A 14577-nucleotide genomic window follows, 5' to 3' on the forward strand; every position below is an offset into this window, starting at 1 on the left:
ATTTCACACTGTTGTTTCTAGGTAAAAGAGAGAAAGGCCCTCCCCCCAGGAACTTCTGTTTATCTGTCACCTACCCTTGTCTTTTACATTGAGAGCTTTTATTATAGATTGGCAGTTTTATCAACCAATCATATTATCGAATTAGAATCGTGGGGGCGTGCTCCAATTGTCTCTCATTTTTATTTGAAACAAATCCAAAATGTTTCCAATCTGTAGCTGTTGTGTTTTTCTTTTAAACCAGCTCTCTTGACTCACAACTAACACTCAATCGTCATTGTGGCTTTTCCCCTCTGTATGATCTTAGTGAAAATAGCCCCTGTCATCATACTGCCCAATCCTAGTAGGTGCTATTATTAGCTTAGCTCAGCAAGTTTTTTAAATAAATATATATCAGATGCACTTTTGAAATAATAATGTTGCAGTAGGCAAATTGCCCTAATTTGCACTGGTGGTAGTTGTTGTTTTTAATTTTTTTACATTTAATATTTATATTTAAAAGTTGTTCTCTGCACTACGTTATGTAAAATAGTTTTAAAATATTTTTTGTGCAACACCTTTATATTTATTGCTTGTTATATGGTAATATTTAAGTCATTTGCTTTTTATTTGTTTCTTTAATAGTGACACAATCAACCCAATGATTGATGATACAGGGGGCACCAGCCAAAATCTCGCCTAGGGCACCACATTGGTCAGGGCCGGCTCTGCCAGAAACTATCTATCCTTCAGTGATTAATAAATCCAGTGACATCAGCTATGTGTCATAAGGAGTTCTATATTCAGACTCTTGATGTTGTGCAAATGTTGTTATAAAAAACAGAGGAGTAAATATGAGAGAATTAAATTAATATAAGAAAAGCACCGAAACAGGCCACTGTCAAGGTCATTTAAAGAGTATTTTGGCATTTTTCCCTTACCATCTTCTCCCTCAAACAGCCGAGTCTTTATGCCAGAAATCATTTCTAGGGAGAAGGCAGAATTAAACCATATCCAGTAGCAAGAAACACCTTCAACACTCAAAAGGGGCAGGGGCTGAAATAATATTTTTCAGTAATTTTAAGTTTCATCTGTGAGCTTTGAAAAATGTAATGATCCTGACCTGTTAGAAATTCTTTCCGCAAAGCACCAGTGTCAACACCAGGTTCTCCTATGAATGTAACTTTTAAGGGGTTGACCGGTGAGCTGTGTTTCTGCCGCTGCCACAGTGTTAGTCCACGTTGCAAGAGATTTATTCTAGACACACAGATGCAGAACTCTTTGCACGTGTCAACCTGAGTAGCCCGCCATTACAGTACATCCTCCTTACTGTAAAAAATTATATTTTGAATTATTTTATTTTATTTTATTTTTTTTATATACACTACCGTTCAAAAGTTTGGGGTCACTTAGAAATGTTTTTTTTTTTCAATTTAGCTAACATGCTTCAAAAATACTCTCTATACATTATTAATGTGGTTAATGACTATTCTAGCTGTAAACATCTGGTTTTTAATGCAATATCTACATAAATGTATGGAGATCCATTTCCAACAACCATCACTCCAGTGTTCTAATGGTACATTGTGTTTGCTAATTGTGTAAGGAGGCTATTGGATATTTAGAAAACCCTTGAAAACCCTTGTGCAAGTAGGTTAGCACAGCTGAAAACAGTTTTGCTGATTAGAGAAGCTATAAAACTGACCTTCCTTTGAGCTAGTTGAGAATCTGGAGCATTACAATTGTTGGTTCGATTAAACTCACAAAATGGCCAGAAAAAAACAACTTTCAATTGAAACTCGACAGTCTATTCTTGTTCTGAGAAATGAAGTCTATTCCATGCGAGACATTGCCAAGAAACTGAAGATTTCCTACAATGGTGTGTACTACTCCCTTCAGAGGAGAGCACAGACAGGCTCTAACCAGAGTAGAAGGAGAAGTGGAAGGCCCCGCTGCACAACTGAGCAAGAAGACAAGTACATTAGAGTCTCCAGTTTGAGAAATCGACGCCTCACAGGTCCTCAACTGGCAGCTTCATTAAATAGTACCCGCAAAACGCCAGTGTCAACGTCTACAGTGAAGAGGCGACTCCGGGATGCTGGCCTTCAGGGCAGAGTGGCAAAGAAAAAGCCATATCTGGCTAATAAAAGAAAAAGATTAATATGGGCAAAAGAACACAGACATTGGACAGAGGAAGATTGGAAAAAAGTGTTATGGACAGATGAATCAAAGTTTGAGGTGTTTGGATCACACAGACGAACATTTGTGAGCAGAGCCGGCCCTGACCAATGTGGTGCCCTAGGCGAGATTTTGGCTGGTGCCCCCTGCATCATCAATCATTGGGTTGATTGTGTCACTATTAAAGAAACAAATAAAAAGCAAATGACTTAAATATTACCATATAACAAGCAATAAATATAAAGGTGTGTCACGTTGAGGACCCCGGCCCCTCCCTTTTGGGCGTGTGTAAACGTTGTCCACGTGCTTTGTCTGCGTCTGCTGAACTCTGTGGTGATGGCTATGTTGTGTGAATAATGCGTCTCACCTGTGAATCGTCTCGTAATCACGTGGGGCTAATGTGGTCTCGCGCAGTGTCCTGTGCTCGTCGTTGTCTAGAATCTACACGTTTCTGTGTAAGCGTTGTATGTTTTTCGTGCGCTATTGCGCAATCTCTGTGTCTAGATAATAAAGTGACGTCTACAGCAAGGATCCGGTGTCTCGTCCTTCGCTCACCCCGTATCGTCACAGAACGACGAGCTGACCAGAGACACCCGAAGATGCCAGGATACGCCACCCGGCCTAAGAAGGCGTTGCGTTCCAGCAAAAGGCACCACCGCTCTTCCTCCTCGCCCCCGCGCCGCATAACCCCGCCAACTCGGGAACAGCTGATGTCAGACCCTGTATGCGCCCTCCAGCTGACCTCAGCCCAGAAGGTCGAGGAGAGAGACCCTGATCTGGCAGAGATCTTCCGGCAGGGCGCGGTGAGAATCTGGAGGGAGAGACACGCTCCTCCAGCCCGCGCTCTCTCGCCTCTGAGGGTGGGCTCGTTCGTCATGGGTGCTACCAAGCCCACTCCAGAGAGCGAGTTCAGAGAGGAAGACTCCGAGGAGGAGCAGGAGGAGGAGGGAGACTACCCCCCCTCGATGATTGACGCATCCACGGTGGACTACGGTGGAGAGGAGGAGGACTACCCCCGTCTCTGGACGACACCTCCACCGTGGACTACTGTGGAGACGGAGAGGGCTACCCCCTGTCGCTGGAAGACGCGTCCAGACTCGACTACGGGTCAGAGGAGGAGGAGGAGTCCGAAGAAGAGGACTACCTCCCTCCGCCCGTTGGTTCCTCTTCCGTCAAAGGGGAGGGGGAGGAGGTCGACGTTGGAGACTACCCTCCGTCGGAGCACTCGGCATACCCCGCCGATTACGGTGAGGAAGAGGAGGAAGAACGTCCGCGGTCCGTGCACTCGGGCGTCTCAGAGTGCACGGACAGCGAATTCCACTCGGAGGAAGAGGACGGTCCGCCTCCCTCTGAATGCTCTGCTGAGACCGTGAAGAGAGAGTGGAGGTCGTCCTCCGACCGCTCCGGAGAAGTGGAGATAGGTGGCAGCCCGGAGCAGCCCATGAGTTGGAGCCAGAGGAGCGAGACGGAGGAGATGGAAGTGACCGCGCCCAGGGCTGACTCCGGAGGGTTCGCCGGCCGCGCTGCGCCAGGCGCGTTCGCCAGCCGCGCTGCGCCGAGCGCGTCCATTAGCCGCGCTGCGCCGGGTGCGTTCGCTAGCCGCACTGCGTCCGGTGCTGCGTCCGGTGCAACAAGGGCAGGAGGAGCACCGCCACCCGCAGCGTCTACTGCACCAGTAGCTCCCGACCTCTCGCCCCTCATCACTCTCCTGCTGGCGCGCAGCCTGGCGCCTATATCGTGTGTGTGTGTACCAGTGTTTGTAAGTCTTCCCGTATGTGTGCCGAATCCCCTATTCCCGTTTGTGCCTCTATGTGTATGTGTGCCTGTGTGCGTGTTTGTGAATGTCCCGTGTAACGTGTCTAACGTCTTTTCCCCTATGTTCCCAGGGAGGGTGTTCTAGGCGGTCCGTGGCGGACGCTTCCCCGAGGGCGGTCACCTCCCAGACGCAGGATTGAGCGCGTCGGATCCGCCCATCGTCGTGGGTTCGGGGCGCCCGGTCCTGTTGGCACCCCGGGACGGGTAGTGCCCTTGGAGGGGGCGTCTGTCACGTTGAGGACCCCGGCCCCTCCCTTTTGGGCGTGTGTAAACGTTGTCCACGTGCTTTGTCTGCGTCTGCTGAACTCCGTGGTGATGGCTATGTTGTGTGAATAATGCGTCTCACCTGTGAATCGTCTCGTAATCACGTGGGGCTAATGTGGTCTGTCTATTTAATGTGCGCTCGCGCAGTGTCCTGTGCTCGTCGTTGTCTAGAGTCTACACGTTTCTGTGTAAGCGTTGTATGTTTTTCGTGCGCTATTGCGCAATCTCTGTGTCTACATAATAAAGTGACGTCTACAGCAAGGATCCGGTGTCTCGTCCTTCGCTCACCCCGTATCGTCACAGGTGTTGCACAAAAAATATTTTAAAACTATTTTACATAACGTAGTGCAGAGAAAAACTTTTAAATATAAATAATAAATGTAAAAAAATTAAAAACAACAACTACCACCAGTGCAAATTAGGGCAATTTGCCTACTGCATCATTACTATTTCAAAAGTGCATCTGCAATGAACAGAGGAGCATATGTGTGTCTTAATATATATTTATTTTAAAAACTTGCTGAGCTAAGCTAATAATAGCACCTACTAGGATTGGGCAGTATGATGACAGTGGCGGTTTTCATTAAGATCATACAGAGGGGAAAAGCCACAATGACGATTGAGTGTTAGTTGTGAGTCAAGAGAGCTGGTTTAAAAGAAAAACACAACAGCTACAGATTGGCAACATTTTGGATTTGTTTCAAATAAAAATGAGAGACAATTGGAGCACGCCCCCACGATTCTAATTCGATAATATGATTGGTTGATAAAACTGCCAATCTATAATAAAAGCTCTCAATGTAAAAGACAAGGGTAGGTGACAGATAAACAGAAGTTCCTGGGGGGAGGGCCTTTCTCTCTTTTACCTAGAAACAACAGTGTGAAATATTCTGATTGGTTGATTTTTTATTTCATCACTAAGTTTTTTTTTCCCATCACATGCATGAAAAGTGGATTTGAAAGCCGATTTATAGGGAAAATACAAATTATTGGTTATTAGTTCTATGTTCATATAGTCCCTGTATTCCCCCAGTCTGGTTATCGGGGTGGTTTTGTGCTTTCATGTTGATCGTGTTCCTGAATCCATGCAGTGTGTTTCTATGTGGGGCGTGGACGACCCCCTCTGGGTCGCGGGGACAGGAACCGGCGTGGACGACCCCCTCTGGGTCGTGGGGACAGGATCCGGTGTGGACGACCCCCTCTGGGTCGCGAGGACAGGAACCGGCGTCAACGACCCCCTCCGGGTCGCGGGGACAGGCCGCTGACGTGACGAGACGCCCTCGGGGGGCGGAGCCGCCATACTGACGTCGTCGGGGGGCGGAGCTGCCATACTGACGTCCTCGGGGACGTCAAAACTACTTCAAATTGGATACTCCAACCACTTTTTGGTACAGGTCACTGTTGAGAAATTAGTTACAGGTACATGCAGATACACAGGGTTGCCAACTCTCACCCATTGAGCGTGAGACACACGCATTTGACTGTCTTCACACGCTCTCGCTCCACACATCTGTTTTCTCACGCCGGGGGGAATGGGGGGGGGGGGGGGGGGTTGTAGTTGCGAACATAAATTGTTGAGCAGGGGGGTGGGGGGGGGGGTGGCGAACGTAAATATGGATCAGAGGTAAATAAACTACTTTTCTTTTCGGCGTGAGAAATCGGAAGTGTGGCGTGTGAACGTGTGAAGACAGTCAAATGCGTGTCTCACACTCAATGCGTGAGAGTTGGCAACCCTGTAAATGCAAAACACCAACCCAGGGCACAGAGGAAGCATGAGTGTGTACTGTTAAGATAATCAGGTCTATAAGAAGGGCTACAGTGCCATGTGAATTCATTACAATGTTGAGGAATATGTGATGTCATATTTTCTTTTCCATTTTAAAATTGTACACCATTGGATGATAATGTTTTGATTACAATGTCCCCAGCTACAAAGAGTGTGAAAAACCTGAAAGCATTTCTTACCTACTGATGTTTTACTGGTCAGGTCATGTGCAGAAAGCTGATGTTTCTGCTCCTCTGCCAAACCTTACAAAAAATGTAATAAATATATATTTTTTACTTTATCACGCATGGTTATTTGGTTTGTTGAATACGCATGTAATCTTCAGTGTTAAACAGTACCAGTGAGTAGTGTATCTGTGGGAGAGTGGGTGACCCATATAGTTGGTCCTTCTTCAGGTGCCAGTCTGGGGTCTAATCAAGACAAAACCAGGCAGGTGCATCAAACTTACTCTTACAAGTTACAAGTTTTGTAAAGTTTATTATGTCCCAGTACATATCACCTCAGGATTGTTTTTGCCAAAAAAATAATTAGAAGCTATCACAAATAATTAAAGTTATATACAATTGATTTAAATAGAACAAAAATTCAATAATGAAATGTTAGAAATAAATTTATAGAGGAAAACACATTACTAAAATTAAATGTAGACATTTAAATAAAACGTTTGACATAAAAGATATAAAGTACATCAAATCAAAGCTACAGAATAGCTGTGCTTTTCACCTGAGAGCTAAAACAGCTGAATTAATCTGTAAGACATGGGAGCACATGTTTTATCTTTCTGAAAGTGGCTATAATCTGTGCACATCTCATGACTTCAAGAAGTTTATTCCTCCTGATTGCAATGTAATGGCCAAAGGCCACGTCACCATGTGTAGCCCTTATTTAGGATCCGTTAATAAGTCAAACTCCACTGTGCCGTGGTGTTTAGTAAGCGTGTATCGTTCCAGCATATCAGTAATGTAAGTCACACCTAGCCCATTTGTACAGAAGTAAAAATCTATTTGGTTTGTTGAATGTGCATGTAATCTTCAGTGTTACACAGTACCAGTGAGGAGTAGATCTGTGGAAGGGTGGATGACCCATATAGATGGTTCTTCATCAGGCACATTAACATGGCCGACATCTGAGGGTCCCGCCGTACTTCCGTGAGGGAAGGGTGCTGGTCCACAATATATATATTAGTGGTGGGACTTTAATGCGTTAATTTCGATTAATTAATTACAGGAAAATTAACGCACTAAAAAAATTAACGCATTTTAACGCATTTAACGGACGAGACACTTTTGCACCGTCGAATGTTTCTCAGTGCGCGAGTTCCGGGCATACAGATTATATGGACGCACAATAAGATGAGCATGATGGAGATGACTGAAGAGGCTACGTTGGTGGATGGGAAATTTAAATATAAGAAACTTCCAGATGGAAGTACAAACAAAAATAGTGTTGCACTTTATGTAGGAAGGAGTTCGCTTATCACAGGAGCACTTCCACCCTTGTTACCACCTCAACGCAAAACATGTTGCGGCTAAAGCTGGGCGTACACTGTGCGATATTTTAAATCGTGTACTCAGCTCCAGCTCAAACTGTACGACTAAATCGCAGGGAGAGTCGGCTCGTGGAGCTGCTTCAACAGTGCGATACTCTCACGAGGAGCGATTTGAATTTCAAACATGTTTGATGTTCTTGCGACGCTGCGATTTCTGATCGGGAGTTGGTCGTGAGGTGTGAATCGTTCCTCGTTTACCTGTGTAAACTATACTATGCACGACACGCGATTGAGCCGAAACGAGTGAAAAATCGGCTGAAAATGGGCCAAAAATCGCACAATGTACGCCCAGCTTAACGCGCAGGTCAGTAATGGTAACTTAGCTGCTAAACGTATTCCTAGTACGATAGGGTGACCAAACGTCCGTAATTCACATCCTGTGAGGAAACGTCCTGGTTTTTAAATTACCTTCATTGGACCATTAAGACTGGATTAAACTTTCGCGAATGGCGCGCGACTCCGCACGCGTTTATACATGATGCGTCACATTATTTGTGTTGTCCGCTCCCTGTGGTCGAAGATAAATGCTTACAAGAAGCGCTGCGAATTGCGTCAACTGATGCAAGTTACGAACTACCGTCCAGGGGTGAGTTTCCCAAAACGTTCTTAGCGCCAGGTACTTCTTAACCTCGTACGTAAGAACGTTTTGGGAAACTCACCCCAGAAAGACAATGTCGAAGAAAATCCAGCAGCTGTATGATGAGGAAAGAATTAAAACAGGTTATTGTGAAGAGTGCCACAAATGTGGCTCTGACTGGGGATCACTGGACCTCTGTTAGCAACAAGAATGATCTTGGTGTGACAGCTCATATTATAGATGATGAATCTATAGATGATGAAGATCCAGTCATTTGCTTTGAGCATGCAGAAGACCACTTCTAGGCACTATGGAGATGCCTGTGGCAGAGGCCTGGGAAATTAAAGAAAGTCTACCATCTAAAATGGTATTAAAAAACATCTTCTGATTTACTTCAATTCTTCTAATATCCTGAGCAAAACTCCCTAAATTAAACAACATTTTTGGTCAGAATTTCCAATGTTCTGAACTGTTTTCTGCACACTACACATATATTGGTCTTCGTAGTAGACTGGTGGAAAAATAAACAAGATGTTGAAGTTTATGATTATGTTCATTGATTCATTCATAATTCAAACTTAAATGAATATTTCTCATGTTAAATACTGAAATGCGATTAAAATGCGATTAATTTCGATTAATTAATTACAAAGCTTCCGATTAATTCGATATATATATATATATATATATATATATATATATATATATATATATATATATATATATATATATATATATATATATATATATGTAAGGATGGTGAAAACAGTAAACACAATTATCAAATATACAGAGAAGTATACAGATGCTGTTTGAAAACATTTAAAGCCAAAAAGAACACACTAACTAAGCTAGTTAGCTAAAAAAGAACACCACTGTCACCACTGTCTAATAAAAAAACTAAGAAGACCACCACTAAACTAAATTAGACTAATACACATTCAACATGTAACAAAATATAAATTCACACTTATGGGGGAAGTCACATCCTGGCAGTCCTTGCCTCACTGTGCCCCTTCCCACTTTATCTCTCTTTGGCCAGAGACAGATGTCTCACATTTCCCACCTTCACCTTCTATATATATACACTGTAAAAAATGTTTGTTGAATTTACGGTAATAAACTATAAAATAGCAACAGTAAAAGATCATAAAGTAGAAAACAGTATATCACTGTAACAGATGCAATAGTTTACTTTAAAAAAATAGACAGTATATAAAATTAATTTTTACAGTCATAATATGTAGAAAGCACACATTTTTAATGTTAATTTCAATATTTTAGGTAAAATATATTGGAAAATTCCGTTTTGTAGTAAACAAGGAATTACCCTAAAAATAAAAAAAATATTCAGTCTAAATTACAGATTTTGCTGACGAGTAGCCTACATTTCAATTTACAGTGAAAACCATTCATCAATCAGCAAAATCGCACCTTGATTTCTACAGAAAGAAAATGCTAAAAATATGGCCAGTGCTGAAAGGTAAAGCATGTTGAAATATAGGACAATGTACTGCCATTTTAGAAATTGTCTTTGTAAATATGGGTCAAATATTTATACATATAAGGAATACCATATTTTCTGGACCATAAGGTGCACTTAAAAGTTTTCGATATTCAAGTCTTGCGTTATCATTGCTGCCTTCAGTCGAATGGTGACTGTAGAGACGCTTCTCTCGGCTGTTCTTTACTCAATTACGTTTTACGTAATGTTCTCTGGTTAGTTTATCGCTGCCAGCGTACACATTACGTATCTGTGTCAGGGACAGATTTTTGAATGCAGTGCACATACAAGGCGCACTGCTGATTTTTGAGAAAATTTAAGGCTTTTCTGCTTAAAGTCTGTAAAATTGTGTAGCGTTGGTCCACTGGGGGGCGGCAATACTTCCCATGAACCCCCGCGGCTCCGTTATTGATACGCGCTATGTGTAAGTGTTATGACATGCTGTTGTTGATTATGTATTTGATTATATGTTTTGTTAGTTTAAGTCTCCCTGTATTAGTTTATGTAGTTGTACATTGTCTGAGTCTACCTACTGTGTTTGTGTAATGTTACAGTGCTAATGACCTGCCCTCATGTTTCACATAATGTGTTTAATACGCGTGATTACGGCTTCATGCGTGATTACGTTGCTAAGGCAAAATAAAAGTGCCTTGTTGCCTTAAAATGTGGCAACCAATGATCTATATTATAGATAATAATATAGATCATTTGTGGCAACAACTGGGAGGCCTGAGTGATGGTGGCCTACCAGTAATTTACTGTGAAGTTAGACTTTACAATCAAATACTGTAAAATAATAATGGTTGTAATGTGTTCATCATAGAGATAAACAGTAAAACAGTTGTTTTTAAAATTATTTGCCGTAAATAGGTTTATTTTAAAAAGTTGTTAATTTTACAGTGTATTATTGTAAGCTGTAAAGTCATTTTCCGTAAAAAGAACAGTTTTAAATGATGAAATTTACGGTTGTCAAAAAAAGATACCGTAGTGTTTTTTACATTGTCACCGTTTTTTTAACGGTAAAGTTCTGGCAACCACAGCTGCCAGTCTTTTACTGTAAATTTAACGGATTTTTTTTTACAGTGTATATTTTACAATATGTACCCTGATATATAATGTTTAACACTATAATATGCAGTTATATATATAAAAAAAAAAAAAACAGATTTAAAATTTAACAAAGGGTGCACAAATTCTGCAGAATGACTGTTGGTGACCTAAAGATAGTGAGCTTTTACTAAAGGACATGGACCAGGTATATTCCTTCAGTAAATCCATTCCTCAATAAAGTATGAAAAACAGTATGTCAACAATGGATTTCATGCAACTGGGTAATAATGTAAACAATTCACTTGTTTCTAAATTGTTCTTTTACCTTTTATGACACCTTTATTTACCTTTTTTTACCTGAAACAAATTATTGAAAGAAATATTAATAATTATTAGTGCTAAGGGGTGTATACAATTAATAATTACTTATTATCTATCCTGTATGTTTTTGCAGTCTTTCTTCTCCTAACCTGTTCTTTCTTTAGATCAGTCCAGTCCTGATCAGTTCAGTTCATTTCAGGTCTCTCCACATTTCCTCTCTCTCCACCCTCTCTTCTACCCTGTTAAATAGTAATTCAGGAAAGCATGCTTAAAATAAAGGTGGAAACAATATTTTAAATACAAAAAGACTGTGCTAAAACAAACTACATCTGGCATTATTTTGCATACTGGCATACATCTGGCATTATTTTATTAATAATGTGTTTATTAGGCATTGTTTTCCATACCGCTTGTATTGTCTTCTCCCATCTCCTCTCCTCTCCAGTTCTACTCTGTTCTCCTCTCCTGTTCTCTCCTCTTTCCTCTCCTGTTCTCTGCTCTCCTCTCCTGTTGTCTTTTCTCCTCTCTAGTCTTCTGCTCTCTTCTCCTGTTGTCTGTTCTCCTCTCTAGTCCTCTGTTATCTTCTTCTGTTGTCTGTTCTCCTCTCTAGTCCTGTTATCTTCTTCTGTTGTCTGTTCTCCTCTCTAGTCCTCTGTTATCTTCTTCTGTTGTCTGTTCTCCTCTCTAGTCCTCTGTTATCTTCTTCTGTTGTCTGTTCTCCTCTCTATTTCTCTGCTCTCCTCTTGTCTGCTCTCCTCTCCTGTTGTCTGTGTTGTTCTCATCTCCTCTCCTGGGGGGTATTCCACAAAGCGGGTTTAACGAACTCCTAACCTAACCCTGAACTCCGAGTTGACTTACCTAACCACGACATACTCAGAGTTTTCAGTTCCACAGCAGCTGATCAGTTAGGTTACTCAACTCTGAGTAGGTTGACCCAGACAGGTTGACCCAGACAGACTTACCCGGTTTTCTCGCTTAACCCGCTTTGTGGAATACCCCCCTGGGGGGTGTTCCAAGAAGCGGGTTAAGCGAGAAAACCCGGGTAAGTTAACTCAGAGTTCACGGAAACTCGAGGTTTTCCGTTCCAGAAACCGAGAGAGAACCGGAGTCAGTTACTATAGCAACTTATGCTCTGAAGCTAACCTGCTCGCTGGCAGGTTAACTTGGACCTGACCCAGAGTTACAAACACGTCATCATGACGTGTCCTTTCCTCGAAGATCATATGGATATTGAAACTCAGTTTATTCGCTGAGTTCTTCGTCGGAAACGCCTTATAAAACCCCGAATAGACATAGGCCTACTATCATTTTCGGATTATTTTTTTAATGAACGTTATCGTTTTCAGCACAATCCATTACTTTCATCAATAACTTTATTATTATAATAACATTTCAAATATTACACATCGCGGACCAGCCCTAAATTCTCTCCAGATTGTTATATATCGGTCTTCGTTTTTTGCTAGTGGAAGTTTTCTTTATAGTGTAGGAGATGCGGAATCTGTCAGCAAAGCTACTGTATGTCGGTCTGTCCGAAAACTATGTCCGGCATTAAAATGACTAGTGCCCGGTTTTGTGGTGTTTCCTGGGCTTAAGCCAGTTATGGACATCAAAGAGGAATTCCACAGCATCATTGGTTTGTCTTTAATTCACACGGACAATAAAGAAATTAAGCAAAGGAGAGGCAATATATAACGAACTTCATTCCATTTACATTTTAACACTGGGGTGGCCATACCTTAGCCAAAAGGCTATCATCCCTGCCACGTACCAGAGCTTAGCCAGAAGGCTAGGGTTGGGAGGTGTGATAAGCCCTTCTTACCTCCAGTGTTATGTAAATGAGGCGTGTCTCAGGTGTGGGTGGTTGCTGCTTCAACACACACCTTTGGCTGCCTGCCACAAGAGACTGCAAGCTCTCTTGCAAGAAGTCACAAAGTGAGAAGAAGTCAGAAGTCACAAACATAATATTTGAATTATAGTGACATATAAGTGGCATATTGATTATTCAAAATGGCACTGATTTTTTAACCTTATTTTCAGTATTTAGTCTTTTGAAAAACTGCCCATAGGTAAAGATATTTTTACATACATTTATACAAAAAACCCTCAGCTACTTGAAATAGAATAATAATCTTGAGCAATTTTAACTTATCAAGATGGTACTTTTTAGTGTGTCTCTTCCAAAAACACAACAACAATCTTACCAGAAGAGATTTCCGAGTCACTACTCTCTTTTTTTTGCCCCCCCATCTTTGGAGGACAACTTTATTTTTATGTAAGAATAAAAAGAAAACAATTCTGTAAAATACAGTACAATAGTAATAAAAATAATTGGTGGGACATACAGAGAAAAGAGAAGGAGAGAAAAGAGGGTCAGTGTTCAGTGTTCATGGTCAGCCACTGGTCAGTGTTCATCCACAACGTCCCCTCAAAAGCCCTCAATGTCTAAAATACAGTAAAGAGTACAGGAAGAGGTGCCTTACACTATCACCGACTATAACAGCCTAAAATGTGGTGTCCCACCAGCCCCACTGCAGAGAGTAGCCTGTTCAGCAAACCCCCCCCCCCCCCAAAAAAAGTCAACATTGCCAGAAATTTTGATTCAAGTTAGCTTTATTGATATTCACACAGTAACGAAACGTGTTACTCTGCACACACCTGGCACTGCCACATCATCTCTTTTCTGCACTTGCCACATGTGAACTAAGTACAAGAAATACAACGCTTAGTGGTATGATTATTCTTGCAGCCACACTTGACTCGGCACAATGCCCCTTTCCCTGTGTCAGGTGTGGGTGGTTGCTGCTGAACCTTTTCCTTGGCCACCTCCTTGGCTGCCATATGAGCCTGTCCAAGCTCTCCTGCAAGCTTCACCAAGAAGTCTGCCCATCTCTCTTTTACACCTGTGCATGTTGTTGCTCATCTATTGTGATATGCCTTCCTGGGTTGTAAGCATTGAAGCAGTTGGCAACGAGACCCCCAAACATTAGAGACTGCAGCAAACGGGTCAGTTGCAGCTCATTCACTGCGTGTGTCCATGCTGTACACACATGCGTGTGTCCTGGAACCGGTATCGCTGCATAATCTTCATGATGGAGGGCTGCTGCATTGCTGGATGAGGATGGCAATGAAAGCCATTAGTTCAGGGAGGGCCATGAACCAGTTTTCATGCTGTGTCGTCTGGTGTGCATGCTGAACAGTCCACTCCTGTATGGTCCGAAGCATTTTCAGAGAGATGAAACAGAGGAAACTCTGTAAGCGACTAGACACTTCACTTCTGGCAAAAGCAGTTGGCTCTCCATTCATGGGATGGCATTCAATTGGGCTGTGATGCCTTCCATAATGTCTACCAATCACTTCCTCACGCCACACTGTGCCGTCTTTTGCCATCTCTGTCAGCTGCTCGTGTGACTCCATGTGACCTCTCTTTTCTGGAGGTGATGAAGTCTCATGATCCACAGGAACATAGGTTTGAGATTTGATTAGTGAAAGGTTGAAATAATGTGAAATTGACACAAACATAATATTTGAATTATAATTCCAAAACATTTCAAGTA

The sequence above is a fragment of the Brachyhypopomus gauderio genome, chromosome 16 (genome assembly GCF_052324685.1).
Source record: "Brachyhypopomus gauderio isolate BG-103 chromosome 16, BGAUD_0.2, whole genome shotgun sequence".
NCBI lineage: Eukaryota > Metazoa > Chordata > Actinopteri > Gymnotiformes > Hypopomidae > Brachyhypopomus > Brachyhypopomus gauderio.